Below are 15,190 nucleotides of genomic sequence, written 5' to 3'. Positions count from 1 at the left end.
GAAGTCTACATTATCAGATATTAATAGAGCTACTACTGCTTTAAAAAATGTTTATATGTCTATTTCAATAGTTTTTTCTTTCAACCTGCCTATGTCATTAAATAAGAGAGGTTTTTTATTAAGCAGTGTACAGTTGGAACATGTTTATTTTTCCAGTCTGCTAATCTATATCTTTTGATTAGCGTATTTGGACAATTTACATTTAAGGTGGTTATTGGTATGTAAATGCTTAAAGGACCATTTTATTATTTGTTTTCTCCAGCTCTTGATCCTCTGTTTCTTTCTTCCTTTTTTTTCTGGTACATTAGCACTGTTGTAGCATCCAAACTTGATTTATCTTTATTATTTTACTGTGCCTCTGTGTATAGTTTTTGTAGTGGTTGTTCTGGGTATTCAAATACACATATGTGACTTATAGCAGTTGACTGGTATCAATATTTTACCATTTTCAGTAGTGGAAACATCACTTCCATTTAGTCCCTTTTTCCTTCCTTGCTTTTAAATATTGTTTTCTTATGACTCAGAACGTGTTATGATTTCTGTTTTCTTATCAAACATAATTTATAAAACTCATTAGGAAAAGGATAATCTGTTTTATGTACCCATTTCTACTCTTTCTGTTGCTCCTTCTTGCTTCCTGATTCTTTCTTCTTCTTTCTTCTGTCATTTCCTATCTGTGTGAAGTACCTTCTTTAGCCAGTTTTTAAGCGTAGGCCTGTTAATAACAAATTATTTAATTTTCCTATATTTGTTTTTATTTCTCTTCCATTCCTGAAGGAAAATTTTGCTGGGTACAGAATTAATGGCTCACAATTCTTTTCTTTTGCCCTTTAAAAATATGATCTGAGGTTTGTTCAGCTTTTTGGATCTGTAGGCTTGTGTTCTTTGACAGATTTGTGAAGTGTTCAGTTATTATTTCTTTAAATATTCTTCAGCCACCTCCCTCCCTCCCCATCTTTTTTTCCTGTGGGACTTTGTTGATATGAATGCTGGGTCTTTTGTCTCACAGGACCTTGAGGCTCTGTTCACTTTTTGTTTTTTAATCTGTTTTTTCTCTATTGTTCATTTTGGGTGAATTCTATTGTTCTGTCCTAAAGTTCACTGATTCAATCCTCTTTATCCCTGCTTTACTATTGAGCCCATCAAGCTAATTTTCATTTCTATTATTCTGTTTTTCAGTTGTATCATTTACATTTGGTTTTTTTTTATAACTGAATTATCAGTTTTTTTGGTTTTGTTTTGTTTTAATTTCTTAATTTCTTAATTTTATTTATTTTTTGGCTGCGTTGGGTCTTCATTGCTGCAGGCAGGCTTTCTCTAGTTGCGGCGAGTGGGGGCTACTCTTCGTTGTGGTGCGTGGGCTTCTCGTTGTGGTGGCTTCTCTTGTTGCAGAGCACGGGCTCTAGGTGTGCAGGCTTCAGTAGTTGCTGCATGTGGGCTCAGTAGTTGTGGCTCACGGGCTTAGTTGCTCTGTGGCATGTGCGATCTTCCCAGACCAAGGATTGAACCCGTGTCCCTTGCATTGGCAGGCAGATTCTTAACCACTGCGCCACCAGGGAATTCCACTTGGTTCTTTTTTATAACCTTTTTTTCTTTTCCGAGATTTGTTTTTTCATTTGTTTCAAGAGAATTTGTAATTGATTGTTGAAATATTTTGATGACTGTTTTAAAGTCGTCGTGAGATGATTCTATTTTCTGATTAATATCATTGTTAGCATCAGTCTACTGGCTTTTTCCCTTCAAGTTGTGTTTTCCTGGTTCTTGATGTGACAGGTGAGTTGAAGTTGCATCCCGGATGTTTTGTCTGTTACACAAGGAGTCTCCGGGCACCATTTAAGCCTTAGTTTCAGCAGACAATTGTGCTTTTAGGTTTGCCACAGAGTCTTACACTACTTTTGTGGACTGAGGCTCCAATGGCAGTTTCATTTTCGGAGTCTTTGCAGTGTTGCTTGGCGAGGTGCATGGGGATCTGTCGGCAGGGCTGCCGTGAGGGGTCAAGGCATCACCCACACTGAAGCCTCAGGACGTCTCCTACTGTCATTATTGTGTGAATTTTTCTTCCAAAGTGTAATATGTTATATGTGTCCTACACTCAACCGCCTAGTAGATATTAAGAAAACTCTCTTTCTTCATCTTGTTCAATATAAAGAAATATAAACAAAAGTGCTAATCCTTCCTTCCATGCTCGACTTGACTATCTGGTGGGAGAAGTCCCTGGGCTGGCCGGCCCTGAGGTTGGGAACCGGGGTTTTGAGGCTGACCGGCGAGCAGGGCCAGACAAGGGGGAACGGACAACTGAGGATAACATAACAGGATTACGCAGGGCGTGGGGTCCGACTCTCCCCATTAACTCCTCACCTCGGAGGCTGTCCCGACGCTCTTGGATAAGGTGGGAGCCAGGTGGGACTCAGCTCAGGTACCTGGATGTTGGAGAAAGTTGGGAGAAAAATTGAAAATACATACACTAGAACATGAGTTATAGTGGGATGGACATTCCATTCTTAGTTATGCCATCTTATCACTGTGCCAGGGAGACACGGAGGCTGTCCTACTGCTTCAAGCCCAGTGAATTACTAATTCTGCCTGGCTGCAGAAAGATCAGAAACCACGAATCAGAAAATAACAAAGTTTAATGGAAGTAGTGGGAGATTAGATCAAATAGTAACAACCTCACATCCTGCCTAAGAGAAGTATTGACTGCAGCATCTTTTCTCACAGGTTCTGCTCTCAGAACCGCGTCCTGCCGGGCCCAGGGGAGTGGAGGAAGGGGCTTCACACCGTGGGTTTGCCAGCAATGATCCACGAGTGCAGGCAACTGGCAACTCACTAAAGGCAGGGCAGATGGGCCATCTGTGAAAGGGGGCAGATTCTGCCCCGCTGGTAAGGATTCAGAGTTTCTTTAGTAAAAGTATTAGTAACAGCTAAACGAGGCCACATGTAAAGCCCTGACCCAAGATGCTCAGTAGATGATGTAAGGTCCTCACTGTTGCTGTTTTTGCTGGTGACTCAGCTGCTTCCCACGAGGAAGGAGGGGAGCCCTTCCTGTCTTTCCCGCAGGTGCCCGGCTGCACCCGAGCAGGGGATGAGGAAGGGCCCTCGGGGCTCTGTTTGTGACCATTCCCTGGAGGAAGGCGCTTCCTGCCCTATTGGTGACTGAAGCCTTGTAAATGCTCCCGCGGCTTGAGAGGTGGAGGCGGCGTGAGTGACTCCTCTGAGCCTCTTTGTCATCACGATGAGATGACGTGTAGGCTTCAGACGCGAGCGTCCGGGCGCTGCGAGCTCGTGGACGGGTGAGTGGGGCAGTCCCGACTTCCACGCCTCCCCACGGCTCAGGGTAGACTCACCGGCTGTGTGCGTTGGCCAAACCCGGAGGAGCCCTGGGTGGTCGAGGACAGGCCCACCCGTGCATCCTCAGGGCCCGGCTCAGGTATGGCTCGAAACTCAGGAGAAGGCAGAAGACGCAGTTTGTCCTGGGAGTATCCCGGGGTGGCTGGCAACCACGGTCTTCTCTCTGAACCCCGGAGGCTCCTGGGTCGAACCCGAGGAGGAAGCGCCTCTCGCCCTCGGGCTGCAGCCTGGCATGGGGCCCAGAGATGCCGCTTACAGCGTGAGGCGAGGGACACACAGCTGCGGCGGCTGGTCCCCACGGCCCTGGGGCCGAGGGCCGTTGCCGGGGGCGGGGTGCCCGCGTTCAGCAGCCCCGCGTCCGTCCCGGTGAGGAAGGAGCCCTGGACTTACAGACCGGGCCCAATGGCGGGCCTGGGCCACCCGGCTCGGGGCGTCCGTTCGGGTGACCCCCGCTCTACTCACTCAGCCAGCCTCTCCCTTTGTGGGTTCCTTGCATTTGGAGGCGGTTCTGGGGCAGTTAGCTGGGCTCGGAGCACGAGTCCTGGGTCCTGGGTGTGGACCGAGGCCCCTCACTGCCTAACGGCCCCGCCTCGGAAACACCAGCTTCAGCCGCCAGAAAGAGGAATTGGGGGGAAATTTGTAAAATTGTCTGGCACCGAGGAAGTGCTCAATGAAAGCAAATTAACTGTTTTGACTCTGCCAACCCCCAGTGTTGATACGAGTTCTTCTAGAAGTTTAATTCCGAACTCCTGTTGAATAGTATGTTTCTCACCTCTATCCGTTATCATATTGTTTGTATGTTATTCACAACAGTTTCTTATTTGAGATGCTCCGCCCACCCCCTGTCCAAACACAGAACTGAAGCCAGCATGATTTCGTGCTAGTCTGCTGATTGCAGAGGATAGTTTTATTTTTCCAGGAATCTCTTGCCCAAGCAAATGGCCTGACTGTTCCTCCCGGGAGCTTCCATGGAAGAGTCCACAGTCTCGCCCCGAGGGTCAGAGATCCCTCTCTGAAAGGCCTGGTCCTGCTGGGCCATTTATGGACAAATCCCACGTGGTCTCTCATCCTCACCGTCCCTGACCTAGGGACCAGGTCACACCTTCATTCACACCTGGGGACCCGGCCCTCTGGCCAAAGGACTCAGCTGGCCAGGCCAGGCCAGCCTACCTGTCACCTTTGGCCTCCTTCACAGACACACGCCTCCCAGGCTGGGGTCTCAAGGGGTCTGCAGCCTCCTTCCCTGGACGGTGGGGAAGCTCTGGGGGCCAGGCCGGGGGCCCAGCCCGAGTCTGACTCGGGCTCTCCTCTCCTGGGCCTTCAGAGGCCCCCCTGCTGGCGCCCCATCTTCCTGTCCGTGGCTGTGACCCCAGAGCCCCCAGATTGGGGAAGGGCTGCTTCCCAGCCTCCCTGAGGGTTTTTCTCATGAAGCTCGTGGGCTGCAGACCCTTCTCAGGCTGGCGGCCACAGGGCAGGTGTCCTGTAGGTGCTGGCGTGTCCCATCCCCACTAGCCTGCTCTCAGGAAGTTTCTCTTCCATCAGGAGGGACGTGCTGGCCCCACAGAGGTCGCCCAGGCTTCCTCCTCATGGCTTCTCGCGGGGAAACACCGCATCTTCATGCCAGAGGACTTCTGCTAGCTCCTCGCGGCTCCTGAGGGGAGGTGTGGGTCAGGCTGGGATCCTTGGCGTTTGCCTGACATGACCTGATTCTCTGACACGTGTCCAGCTGTTACTCAGGTGGCCTTTCTTGCAAAGATGCAAGCCTCCACACTGTCCTTCCTCTGTCTGTCTCTCTGTCCCTCTCTTTCTCTGTATTTTCCCGAGTCATGTGCCATCAGGTAGCTATTAGGAAATCTGCTTGAGGACATTTGAGTTTTAGGAAAGCAGGCCCTTCTCAATTGTCATGAGTTTTATTTGGGTTACATAACTTTTACTTGGGTCTTGGCCAAAGATCGCTTTTATTGGGAATAAGTTATTACCGCTAAGTACTACTTTCCTAATCCTTTTGGATATTTAAGAATCTTTATCAGAAGCAAACGGGACACCAGTAACTTTTGGTCCTTTCCCAATAAAATAACTTTGTCTGATTGTAGCAAGAATTTATTTCAGTGTTAGGACAAATTTTAATTGTGTCCTTTATAATTCGCTTATTTGTCCCTCAGAGGGGGTGATGGCCTGCAAGGACGTGTCACTAACTCAGATGTGGAAAACGTCTCCAGGTTTCGGGACAAAGGCATTTCCCACCCTGTTGGCATCAGAACCAAGGTGGGAATTTCGAGATGGGGTGACACCAGGGAGGTCTTTGCTGGGCTTCTGGGATGCACGTAAGGGCCATGTGAGCTCACCAGCTGTGACCCGACATCACAAACAGTGCATCCACCCAACAAAAACAAATCTCTGCTTTTGGAAACATCCTAAGTTATAGAAGCTCCGTGACATTGAAAGCGAATAAAAATTCTTTAAAGAATGCAAAAGGAAATCAATTTTCTTCCAAATAAGATCTTACATGATATCATCTAAGCATGTTGAGTTGGGTTGTTCTCCTTGGCAATGGAATTAATTTTATTTTTTAAAATTCGTGGTTTATCTCTGGACCCCTTTCTGTCAGTTCAGGGTATCATCCCTTTGATTTCTACAGAATTTCTAAGATTCTTCATTTCCGATTCTAGGAATTCTGGTTTTATTGTTGTAGAACAAAACAGCATTTGATGGATTTTTTTTTTTTAAAGAAATGTACGACCCATACTGCGTTCTTTACCCTCATGAGTACATTCTTAGTACTTTGAGTTAAATGGCTGGGACTCTCTGAGTTGGAGGAAGCGGGGGCCCAGGCCAGCTGTGCCCGGGGTCACTCCTGTGGTGCAGGGTCAGAGGCCTGTTTCCCCGCCCACGCACTCACCACCCATGGGGGATTAGATGTGGTGTCTGGCCGAGTCCTTGGCTACACTCTTTAACAGCAGAGCCCCTGCGCTAGTTGCTGAATGTAGGGCACCCCAGAAGGTTTACATTGACTATGTGACCATCATACACTAGGTGTATTGCTGAGAGCGAGGTCTGATTCATCAGCAGAGGCGTGGAGTCAGAAGCCTTTTCTCGGCGGCTTTGGACGGTCGCTTCAAAGGCAGCGTGACTGAGCAGCATTGAAAGGTGCAGCTCCAAACGGCCGGACTGGGAGTTTGAAAGTACTGTCCCCGCGGGACGGTGCCTGTTCAGATACATTCGACTGCTCTGTGACCAGTGTTGGATGGACTGTACCCACGTCCCTGTCTTTACCCACAGCCCTGTCGGGCACAAGCTGGAGTGATGCCCCGACTGCACTTCCATCTTTCCTGCTCCAGTGAAGGGGCAAATTCGGCCACGCTGCCCACCTGGAGGTGAAGATGAAAAGGAGGTACGCTGGTGCACAGCCCCTGGAATCCCGATTCCAGCAGGAGTGCCGGACAGAGGCTGAGTGCGCTGGGGCCTCTGCTGGGGCCACGTCCACTCGGCTGTGGGTCAGGGTGCTTGGCTCTGCCAGGGTCTTTGCCTTGCAAGAGGCCCCTGTGGCTCCGCGTCCCTCCCCGCTGGCGGCCGTTGGCTTTCTGGGTGGGGCTGGCGCCCCGGCAGCCCGAGAGGCGGCCAGGTGGGTGCGGCCGGTGACTTCTGTCTGGGAGGACACGGCATAACTGCACAGCGGGACAGGCTTTTGGCAAAGCAGAGGGAGGGGTGGCGTGGAGGGGTGAACGCTCAGGACCAAACGTAGTGGAAAGGATGTGCTTATCACCCACACTTCACAGCCCTGACTGCATCCTCACGTCTAAGCTGGGGGCTGACAAACGCTCCATTGTGCGGGAATTTGGGTTAAGTCACCGCGGGCAGCTGACTTGGCTTCAGGACTTGGAAATGGCATTTCTCACCTCCTCCACACTGGTCTTTTCAGTTGCTTGCCAAGTTTAAGGGGAAAAAAAATCCCTTAATTCTGGTTAGAAGTGTTTCAAACGTTGCATAAAGAGGCGCTTGGCTGGTTAACTGGCTAACTTCTGCCTGAGTTTCATCTCAGGAAGCATCCGAGCGAGCTCCCTAGAGGGCAGCGCTGCTAGTAAGCGCTGTGACTTAAAGCCCCTCTGCACGCTCAGGCCTCGGCAGGCCTGCTTTACAGCCTCGCTATTCTGCCTAAGAAACACCAGCATATAAAAATGACAAACACATTGTGTTTGCTGAAATATTCTGGTCTACGTTTGAAAAGGAGCAGTAAATTCCAGTTTGAAAAATAAAGTTCTCTGAAGGAGATAGTTCTTTTCCTGTGTTTTAGGTTCCGCACTTTGGCCTCAAGTGAAGCTCAGAGTCACGCCGGCACGTGGGAAAAGCCAGCTCGCACATGCGGTGTGACACTCCTGATCCTAACACGTTAACTGTTTTCATTTGTCTGTGAAATTGGGAAACGCCGTGCCACTTTCTAATGTTATCACTAGCTCTTTTTTTTTTTTTTTTTTTGCTTCATATTTATGATTGTGTAGACGGAGAGAACACATTCCACTCTCTGCTAACCATCTAGAGACCACGTTGAGATTTTAAACTATGAAAGTAGCTTTCAGTTTAGCCTGGTACTTGCAATTTGCAGGAAGAGTTGTATGCCCTGTTCTGGTGAATTCAGGGGGAGCCACGATGGTGGGTCTCGGTGCTTTGTGGTTGGGAACACAATTCCACGCCTGGCCTCAGAGCACAAGTGGAAAATTTCTGCCTATAAAGAGGGTGGTCCCCTTGGAGGATGCCACGTGACTGCCTCAAGTCGCAGGGTAAGCTCACCAGGTGCTGGGGTGAACCGTGCTGTGTCGGGGGAATTCTCTCTGGCTGCTGGCGCTTTGTGTCTGGGGCAGAGCCTGCTCCCGGTGACGATGTGCCGGGATGCTCTAGCTGTGACGGACCCCGTGCTTTCTGATACTCCTGAGTATGGGGCAGGGGGCTGCTGTGTTTACACTCGGGGCACCTGTCTCTCGGGGACCTGCCCAGCGACGCCCTGGAAGCTGCTCTGGAGTCACACCCTCCCAAGGGGCCGACTTCACCAGAGACTGTGAGGCTGGGGTGCGGCTGGTCCTCAGCCCCGCCTGCCCCTCCCCTCTTCTCCCCTCCCCCTCCTCTCCCCCCCCCCGCCCCGTTCACCCTCCCCCTCCTCCCCACTCCCCACTCCTCCCCTCTCCCCTCCCCCTGCCCCGTTCACCCTCCCAGTCAGGAGTTCATTCCCTCTAACTCATTTGCTTGCTCTTTCGTTTAAAGCATGATTTGTTTTCTTAAGAATTCCTTCTATAATGCTTGCAGCCTTGTGGCTAAAGCATCAGTCAGTGACTGCCGTGTGGAAAACTAGCGAAGGTAATTAAAGACACACGAGTTTGTATTCTTTCCTTATAAAGACCAAATTATCCAGGCCCCTCTCTTTAGATTCCCTGCATTTTCCTGCGGAGCGGAATGTTACACTGCAGCTCTGCAGGGCCTTCCGGTGAGTCGGGCCTGGGCCGGGGCCTGGGCGGGTGGATGGACCCCTGGGCACCCGCGTCCTGTCAGTTCAGATAAACTGCTAGGTCCTGGTCCCAGATCCCGCATCTTCAAAGCGCAGAGTCGGGTTACATTTTATAAGTAGAAAGTCAGATCCAAAGACTCGCAGAAGATAACCCAGTCTTAACTCAGACACTTAAAGACGTGCTTTTGATATTTATATGCTTTATTTTCACAGGCGCTCTCTGTAGGTCAGGGATTTAAACCCGGGAGGGTTCCCGCCTGAGCCAGCCTGGATTCTAACTGGGAATTCACGGGCTCGGCCTTGCCACCCTCAGGGGCTCTGGGTCAGCCTGGGGACCCTGCAACTCGGAGCCCGTCCCCTCGTGGGAGCCACTGCAGGGCCTGTGGGGTGAGCTCATCTGAGCAAAGGCACCTGAGGCGTCTTTACTGAAACCCCATTTCACCCCAGCCCCCGGCTGGCCTCTCCACCCGGGACAGAGACTGTTCTGTGGCCGAAGGGTCTCCCAGGGCAGACTTTGTTCACTTGGACGGATTCGGACTCCAGCCCAGCCCCTCCTATTGGATCCTTGAGCGGTGTAATGGGGTTGGATTGTGTGGTCCATCCTCTTCCAGAGAATCATGAGGCATTTCCCAGAACACTTGCTAAGACGAGCTGCCCCCTTAGCACTGCTGTGGGCTAGAGACAGAACGGGGGGGGGGCGGGCACCCCTCCAAGCCCCTCCTCCCGTGGGCCCAGCCGGCTCTGATGCCCAGGGAGCCTGCCCCGCCCTCTCCTCCCCCGGCCCCCGCCCTCATTAGGGAAATGCCGTGTTTTCTTTGCATTCCACCCCCGCCTTGTCCATCTGAGCATTTTGGAAATCTGTCGGGGACTGTGGCAGATGGGGCTGAGCGCTGCGAGGGAAGAAAAGTAAAGCGAGTTAGTAAGTGTCAAGGAACTCATTGTCTGCGCTCCACCTGTTGTTACTCTGTTCCCAATCAACCTGCTAGCCAGGCTGGAGCCTGCGGCCATCTGGAAGCTGTGCTCTGTTTATAAACTTGGCACACGGAGCAGCACTCCCGGGCCTGACCTCCCACACGGATCTGGAAACAATTAGAGCAAGATGACAGGCAGGCGGGAACGGCCCAGGGAGGGAGGGCGGCCGGGAGGCCTGGGTCCCGGCGGGAGCCGCCCGCCAGGGGTTGGGGAGAGGGGTGCTGGGGTGTGCGGGGGCCAGGGTGGGTAGGGAGGCCTGGGTGGGGGAGGGAGCCCGGGGCGGGGGGTGGGGCTGGGAGCCCGCCAGCGGCTGTTTGCAGCCCCCCTGCCCCCAGCCCGCCCCTCACTGGGAGCTCGGAACCAGCCCATCGTGGACGCAGAGCATCGGGCCTTTCTGGTCCTCGTGAGAAAAACGTTGCACAGTCTCAGGTCATTTTTTAATTTCAGAAACACGTTCTTGAAAAGCACTTTTTAACCACAGGAAGTTTAAGCGGTGTGCAATTTTGCCGCGGAAAAACTAAGAGATGCTCAAAGTGCAGGGGGCCGTTCTTTAACGGGGCGACCCTGGCAGGCCCCCTGTTGGGAGCTTCGAGTCCGGGAGTCGATTCAGGCTGGAGTCTGGGCCTCGCGAGATGAATGAGTCTCTTCCTCTTCACTCAAGAAACACGTTTTTTTCTCGCTCTTTGCCCCGCAGTTTTGAAATGTGATTCCCGGCTCTGAGTGGATGCTCTTTTCACTCTCAGCTGGGTCTCTAACTCCTGAAACATTCATGTGTGGGAGCTGCTGGCAAGCCAGTCACTGGCACAATTAACAAGCTCCTGGTTGGCCAGACGGCCTTGAGGAGGGGAGGTCCCGGCTGGGGGGCTCTGCCGAGCAGCTGGCACCAGGAGACGTGGCCTCTCCTCTGGCCTCAGGGCCTGGTTCTGCAGCACAGAATCGCTTGGTCTCCCTGGATCCCGGGCCCCGAGGGCGTTCGCTAAGATCTCTGAAAATCGATCCACCCTGGAGGCGGTGTCATCCCACACCCAGGCCCCCTCTCCTTTCCGCCTGCAGACTGTCCCAGGCCCCCTCTCCTCTCCACCTGCAGACCGTCCCAGGCCCCCTCTCCTCTCCGCCTGCAGACCGTCCCAGGCCCCCTCTCCTCTCCACCTGCAGACCGCCCCCGCCATCCACTCTCCCTGCGCTGTCTCCTTTGCATAAGCGTGTTCTTTCGCACGCCCTGCTTCGGAACCGCTGTAGGACGTGCACTGTCCCACGATGTGAAAAGACCATCCCGTGAGGCCCTGAGCGGAGTGCCCTGCTGCCCAAGGGCTGCATCTCCGGGCAGGCTCCATAAGGCCCTGGAGACGGCCGATCTCATAAGCCAATTTTAGACTCTGAGTCTTGCTGCAAGTGGATTCATTTGAACTATAATATAAAATACTGTGTTTATTTAACCCCTGTAAGCCGATCTCCTTGGTCTTTGTGAACTGGCTGGGCAGCTAAGGACCCACATTCCTTCCACAGTTAATAAAACTCCATATTTTTCTCTGTATTCATAAATTTAATCACACTCAGACCCACTTAATCTACATTAGTTTTTGAAACTTTACCTATAGATGAAAAAACACAGCACTGCCCTCACCCCAACATGCAACATAATCGTCATTTTTAGGGTAAAAGACATAAATTGGAAATTTTGCCAGTTTTTTCCTCAGAAATCATCCCGTATCTCTGCAATTTTCTGACCTGGGGATCATAGAGATGTAAATTGACCTGGTTACAATTCTTCCCAAGAAATACATTTACACTTTAAGTGCCTATATTTGTTCAACTTTATTAAAACAAAACAAAACACCCACCCCAACCAAAACAAACAAACAAACAAACAAAACCAACCAACCAAACATAAAAACCCAAGCCAGATCTAACTAACTTCATGCAGGACCCTTTGTAAATTCTTCACGACGCTTGCGTGTACCTGGGGAGAAACACCTTCTCAGAGACTGGAGGAGGTGGGCTGCCCATGGCCACCGCGATGCTCCTTTCTGCTTCCTCTGCCCTCTCAGGGTGGATTTTGAAAATTAATAACATTTCTGTAAATCGTTTTGCTCTTTTTGATAGAAATAAATGCGGCTTCTCAGCATGAGAGCCTGGTCACCCAGCCAGCAGCCGACACCCCCTGCACTGCGGCCTTTCCTTGTCCGGAATCTTCTCCAAACAACAGTTATTCAAATGGTGCCTTAAAACCATCTTCCTGCTTGTAATTAGGAACACCAAGCGCCCTCTTCGTTAAAGCGTTTATTTTCGTTTCGAAGCGTGGTCGTCTGTCCTTCCCGTCTGAGTCCTTTGGGAGTCCGAGTCATTCCTGCTGCACAGATGCGTCTGCCAGCCGCCCTCCTGGCTACATCTTCTTGCACTGCTTGCCTTCACCCTGATCTCAGTTCTGAAAGAGACGTCTTTTTTCCTGCCAAAATGAAAAACAAACAAACAAAATGAAACCCGGACATATATTCTAGAGAGTTATTTTTTTTGATTTGATTGTTTCTTGAAATTTATAATACATTCTTACGATAACACTTCCCTTGAATATTTGGTCCAAGGAAGCATTTAAGAAAGAGAGTTTTTGCAGTTTTCTCCTCTAGAATTAGCTGGTTTTCAAGTATCTGCTGGATCTGCAGAGGGAAGTGGCTCTGAAGCGAACTCTCTTCCCCAGACGCGCAGGTGAGCAGTGGGGACTAAACTTCTAAAGCTGCGACCAAGCTTCTGTCTAGAACCTGGACCACGTTCTGGGCCTGTCGCATTTTCCCAGAGACGTTGCAGGGAGAAAGGTGGGTCCTGTTCCCTGTATGTCCTGCGTGGTCTCTAGGGGCTGGTTAGCCTTGAGATCATTTGACGGAGGATGATTTTAAGGCACATGTTCCGTAAGTCGTGCGTTCGTTCCTCGGCTGGGGTGTGAAGCAGTGACCGGGCCTCTGCCCGGATGGACTGGACGTGGCCTGGGTCATCGCCGTGCCGGCCGTGCAGCCCCCTTAGACTTGCTTGTGATGCTGATGAAGACGTCCGAGGGCTCGTGTAAGGGTGGTCGGGGCCTGGCTGGCACTGAGCGCCAGGGACACCCCAGACGAGAGGGGGGTGCCAGTGGTTACAGCAGGTGCAGCAGAGCCGTGTGAAGATGCTGACACAATGACCAGTGTGTCTCCTTGTCTGCCCTTCCGGAGGGTCCACGTCACGTCTGTGTGTCTGCACCACCTGTTGGGGTCCCAGCACGTGACCTGGGGAACCGCAGGCATTTACTGGGTATATCTATGTGCTCCAGGGACAAACGGATGGAGGGTCAGGTAATAGAAACTGGGGAGCATCTTACAGCAAAAGCAGCAGGGGAAGGCTGGGTGTCCTGGAGGGGCCGTGCATTCAAGTAATAACCCCCTGCCCCAACAAAGGAGCTGAAACACAGTCACGGATGCTACTTTCTTTGGAAGCAGAGTCAGGCCCACTGCTCGTCGTGGGGTTGCACCAGGGGTTTTGTAACCGGACGAGTTTCCCAGATGTATTGTCACATCTACAAGCCTTACAACCTTAGAAGACGCTGCTTTAGATTCTGCAGGAAAAGAGCAGGCCCTGAACGAGAAGACTTCTTGTTTTTGACAGTCATATCCAAATTTTATTTGGCAACTTAATTTGCTGAAAGCCAAGCTTTGTGGAGCGCATGGTAGGGGGGATCCCATAAGTTCTAACTTCCTCAGTGCATCAGGGGTGGACGGCTCAGAGCTCAGGGAGTTGCCCACAGTGAGGACGGTCAGGGTGCGGCAGCTCCCGGGAAAAGAGGGACCTCGCCCGGAGGTGAGGTAGCCTGGAGGCTGTGGGCTGGGTTTTTCTTGGAGCCCAGGGCCTCCCTCGGGTCGGCGGTTTTGGACATCCCCCCATGAGCAGAAGCCTGCACAGCACATCCACGGGGATACGGGTGCTGTCCCCGGACTGGCTGAGTCTTGCTGGAGGAGGGAGGGGGGGTGGGCAAGAACAGAAGGACTGACACCCCCACCCCGAGCCCCAGTCATCCAGTTGGGGATATTTTGAACAACCCTGGTGGAGATTTGCGTCAGTGGTCACGGATAGTACTGTCTGCACTTCCCTGCTCACTGCTCCGGCCCAGAGAGTGGGTCTCGCAGGGCAGGGATGGGCCAGCACGTAGGGGGGCTGCTCAGAGAACAAAGGCCACGTCCAATCTCCTGGGGAAACGCTGGACGCATCTCTGTGGGAACCAGCGAGGCCGCGACCGGCCCAGCGATTCCCCTGGTCTGGTGCCCTCCTTGGGGCCGCAGGCAGGCTCCCAGCATCCTCGTGCATTTCCAGTCTGTTTTCCCTACCCCTCCTTTATCAGGCCAATCATGGCTTAGATTATGTGTGTTTGAACTTCTGGAGTTGGGTGGGCGTCTGCTCAGAGCCCGCCTCTCTCACAAGCCACAGTCCCTTTGGGAGAAACCGCTCCAGTTCCCTGCCCTCCCCGAGAAGGTGGCTGCATTGTTTGCCACGTGACTCTAGTTTTCCCACTGAACGGTGGATCTGTGTCCCCACTGTCTGTGTCTGGGCTGTCCAGTGACTTGCTTTGGTCTAATAGAATGTGTGCAATGTCCCAGTTCCAGGCCCAGCCCTCAGGGGTCTTGTGTGCATCCGCTCTCTGTCTTGGGACCCTGCCTTTGCCGTGAAGAAAAGGCCAGGCTGACCCACCGGAGCACAGGAGGCTACGTGGAGCTGCGCCGAGCCTGCCCGGCCCAGGGGCCCCTCAGCCGACCGGCAGTGACGACCGATTAGGAGCCCAAGTTGAGTCAGCTGAGCTCTGCCCACGTCAGCAGTGTTCCAGCCACTCTGTACACCCGCGACAAATGTGACTTGTTGCCTTTTGAAAGCACCACGTTTTGGGGTGGCTTGTCAGGCAGCGATAGCTGAGCGGTACAGTCAATAAACATCTTTTGCGGCTAAATCAGAAGGATCCTTCTTTCAGTCCTTGTAGCAGAGACTGTTATGGGTGCCCTTTTCATCACGAAGTACAGCAGACGGTCCTCTCACCTCCTGGGCCATGTGACTGATTCCAGCTCGTGGGATGCAGGCAGGAGGAATGTGGGCTCGCCCACGCTTTCGGCCCCTGGGCTGGATGGAGGGGACACAGCAACCCGAGTGGCCACATGGAGGGTGGCTGCTCCTCAGGGGTGTCTGCCACAGGCGGGGTATGAGCAGGACGCCGACTCAGACTGTGCCAAGTCGCCGAGCCCCGGGGTCTGTTGAGCAGCTGGAGCTGCCCCCCTCCCCGACCCTGACCTCCTGGAACCTTGGGAGGCTCCCCCTCCTTGGTCACCCCCCCACCCCCTTGTTTCCGGGCCCGTACGCTGCAGTTTCCCC

The 15,190-nt window shown here is 52.3% G+C and overlaps 1 long non-coding RNA gene across 2 annotated transcripts; it reads left to right on the top strand.

The window, feature by feature from the left end:
- Positions 1–8,742: 8,742 nt before the first annotated feature.
- LOC309791933 lies at positions 8,743–14,774 on the top strand. Of its 2 annotated transcripts, XR_014291584.1 has the most exons (3): positions 8,743–8,821; positions 12,112–12,624; positions 14,431–14,774. It is a non-coding gene; the product is annotated as an uncharacterized lncRNA (long non-coding RNA). The 2 variants fall into 2 exon arrangements; XR_014291585.1 differs by having other exon boundaries at positions 12,112–14,774.
- The last annotated feature ends 416 nt before the right edge of the window (positions 14,775–15,190 follow it).

Source organism: Mesoplodon mirus (assembly GCF_964341445.2).
Source record: "Mesoplodon mirus genome assembly, chromosome: 16".
Lineage (NCBI taxonomy): Eukaryota > Metazoa > Chordata > Mammalia > Artiodactyla > Ziphiidae > Mesoplodon > Mesoplodon mirus.
Note: the sequence above shows the minus strand (reverse complement) of the source record. Positions and strands in the feature narration are given on the sequence as shown.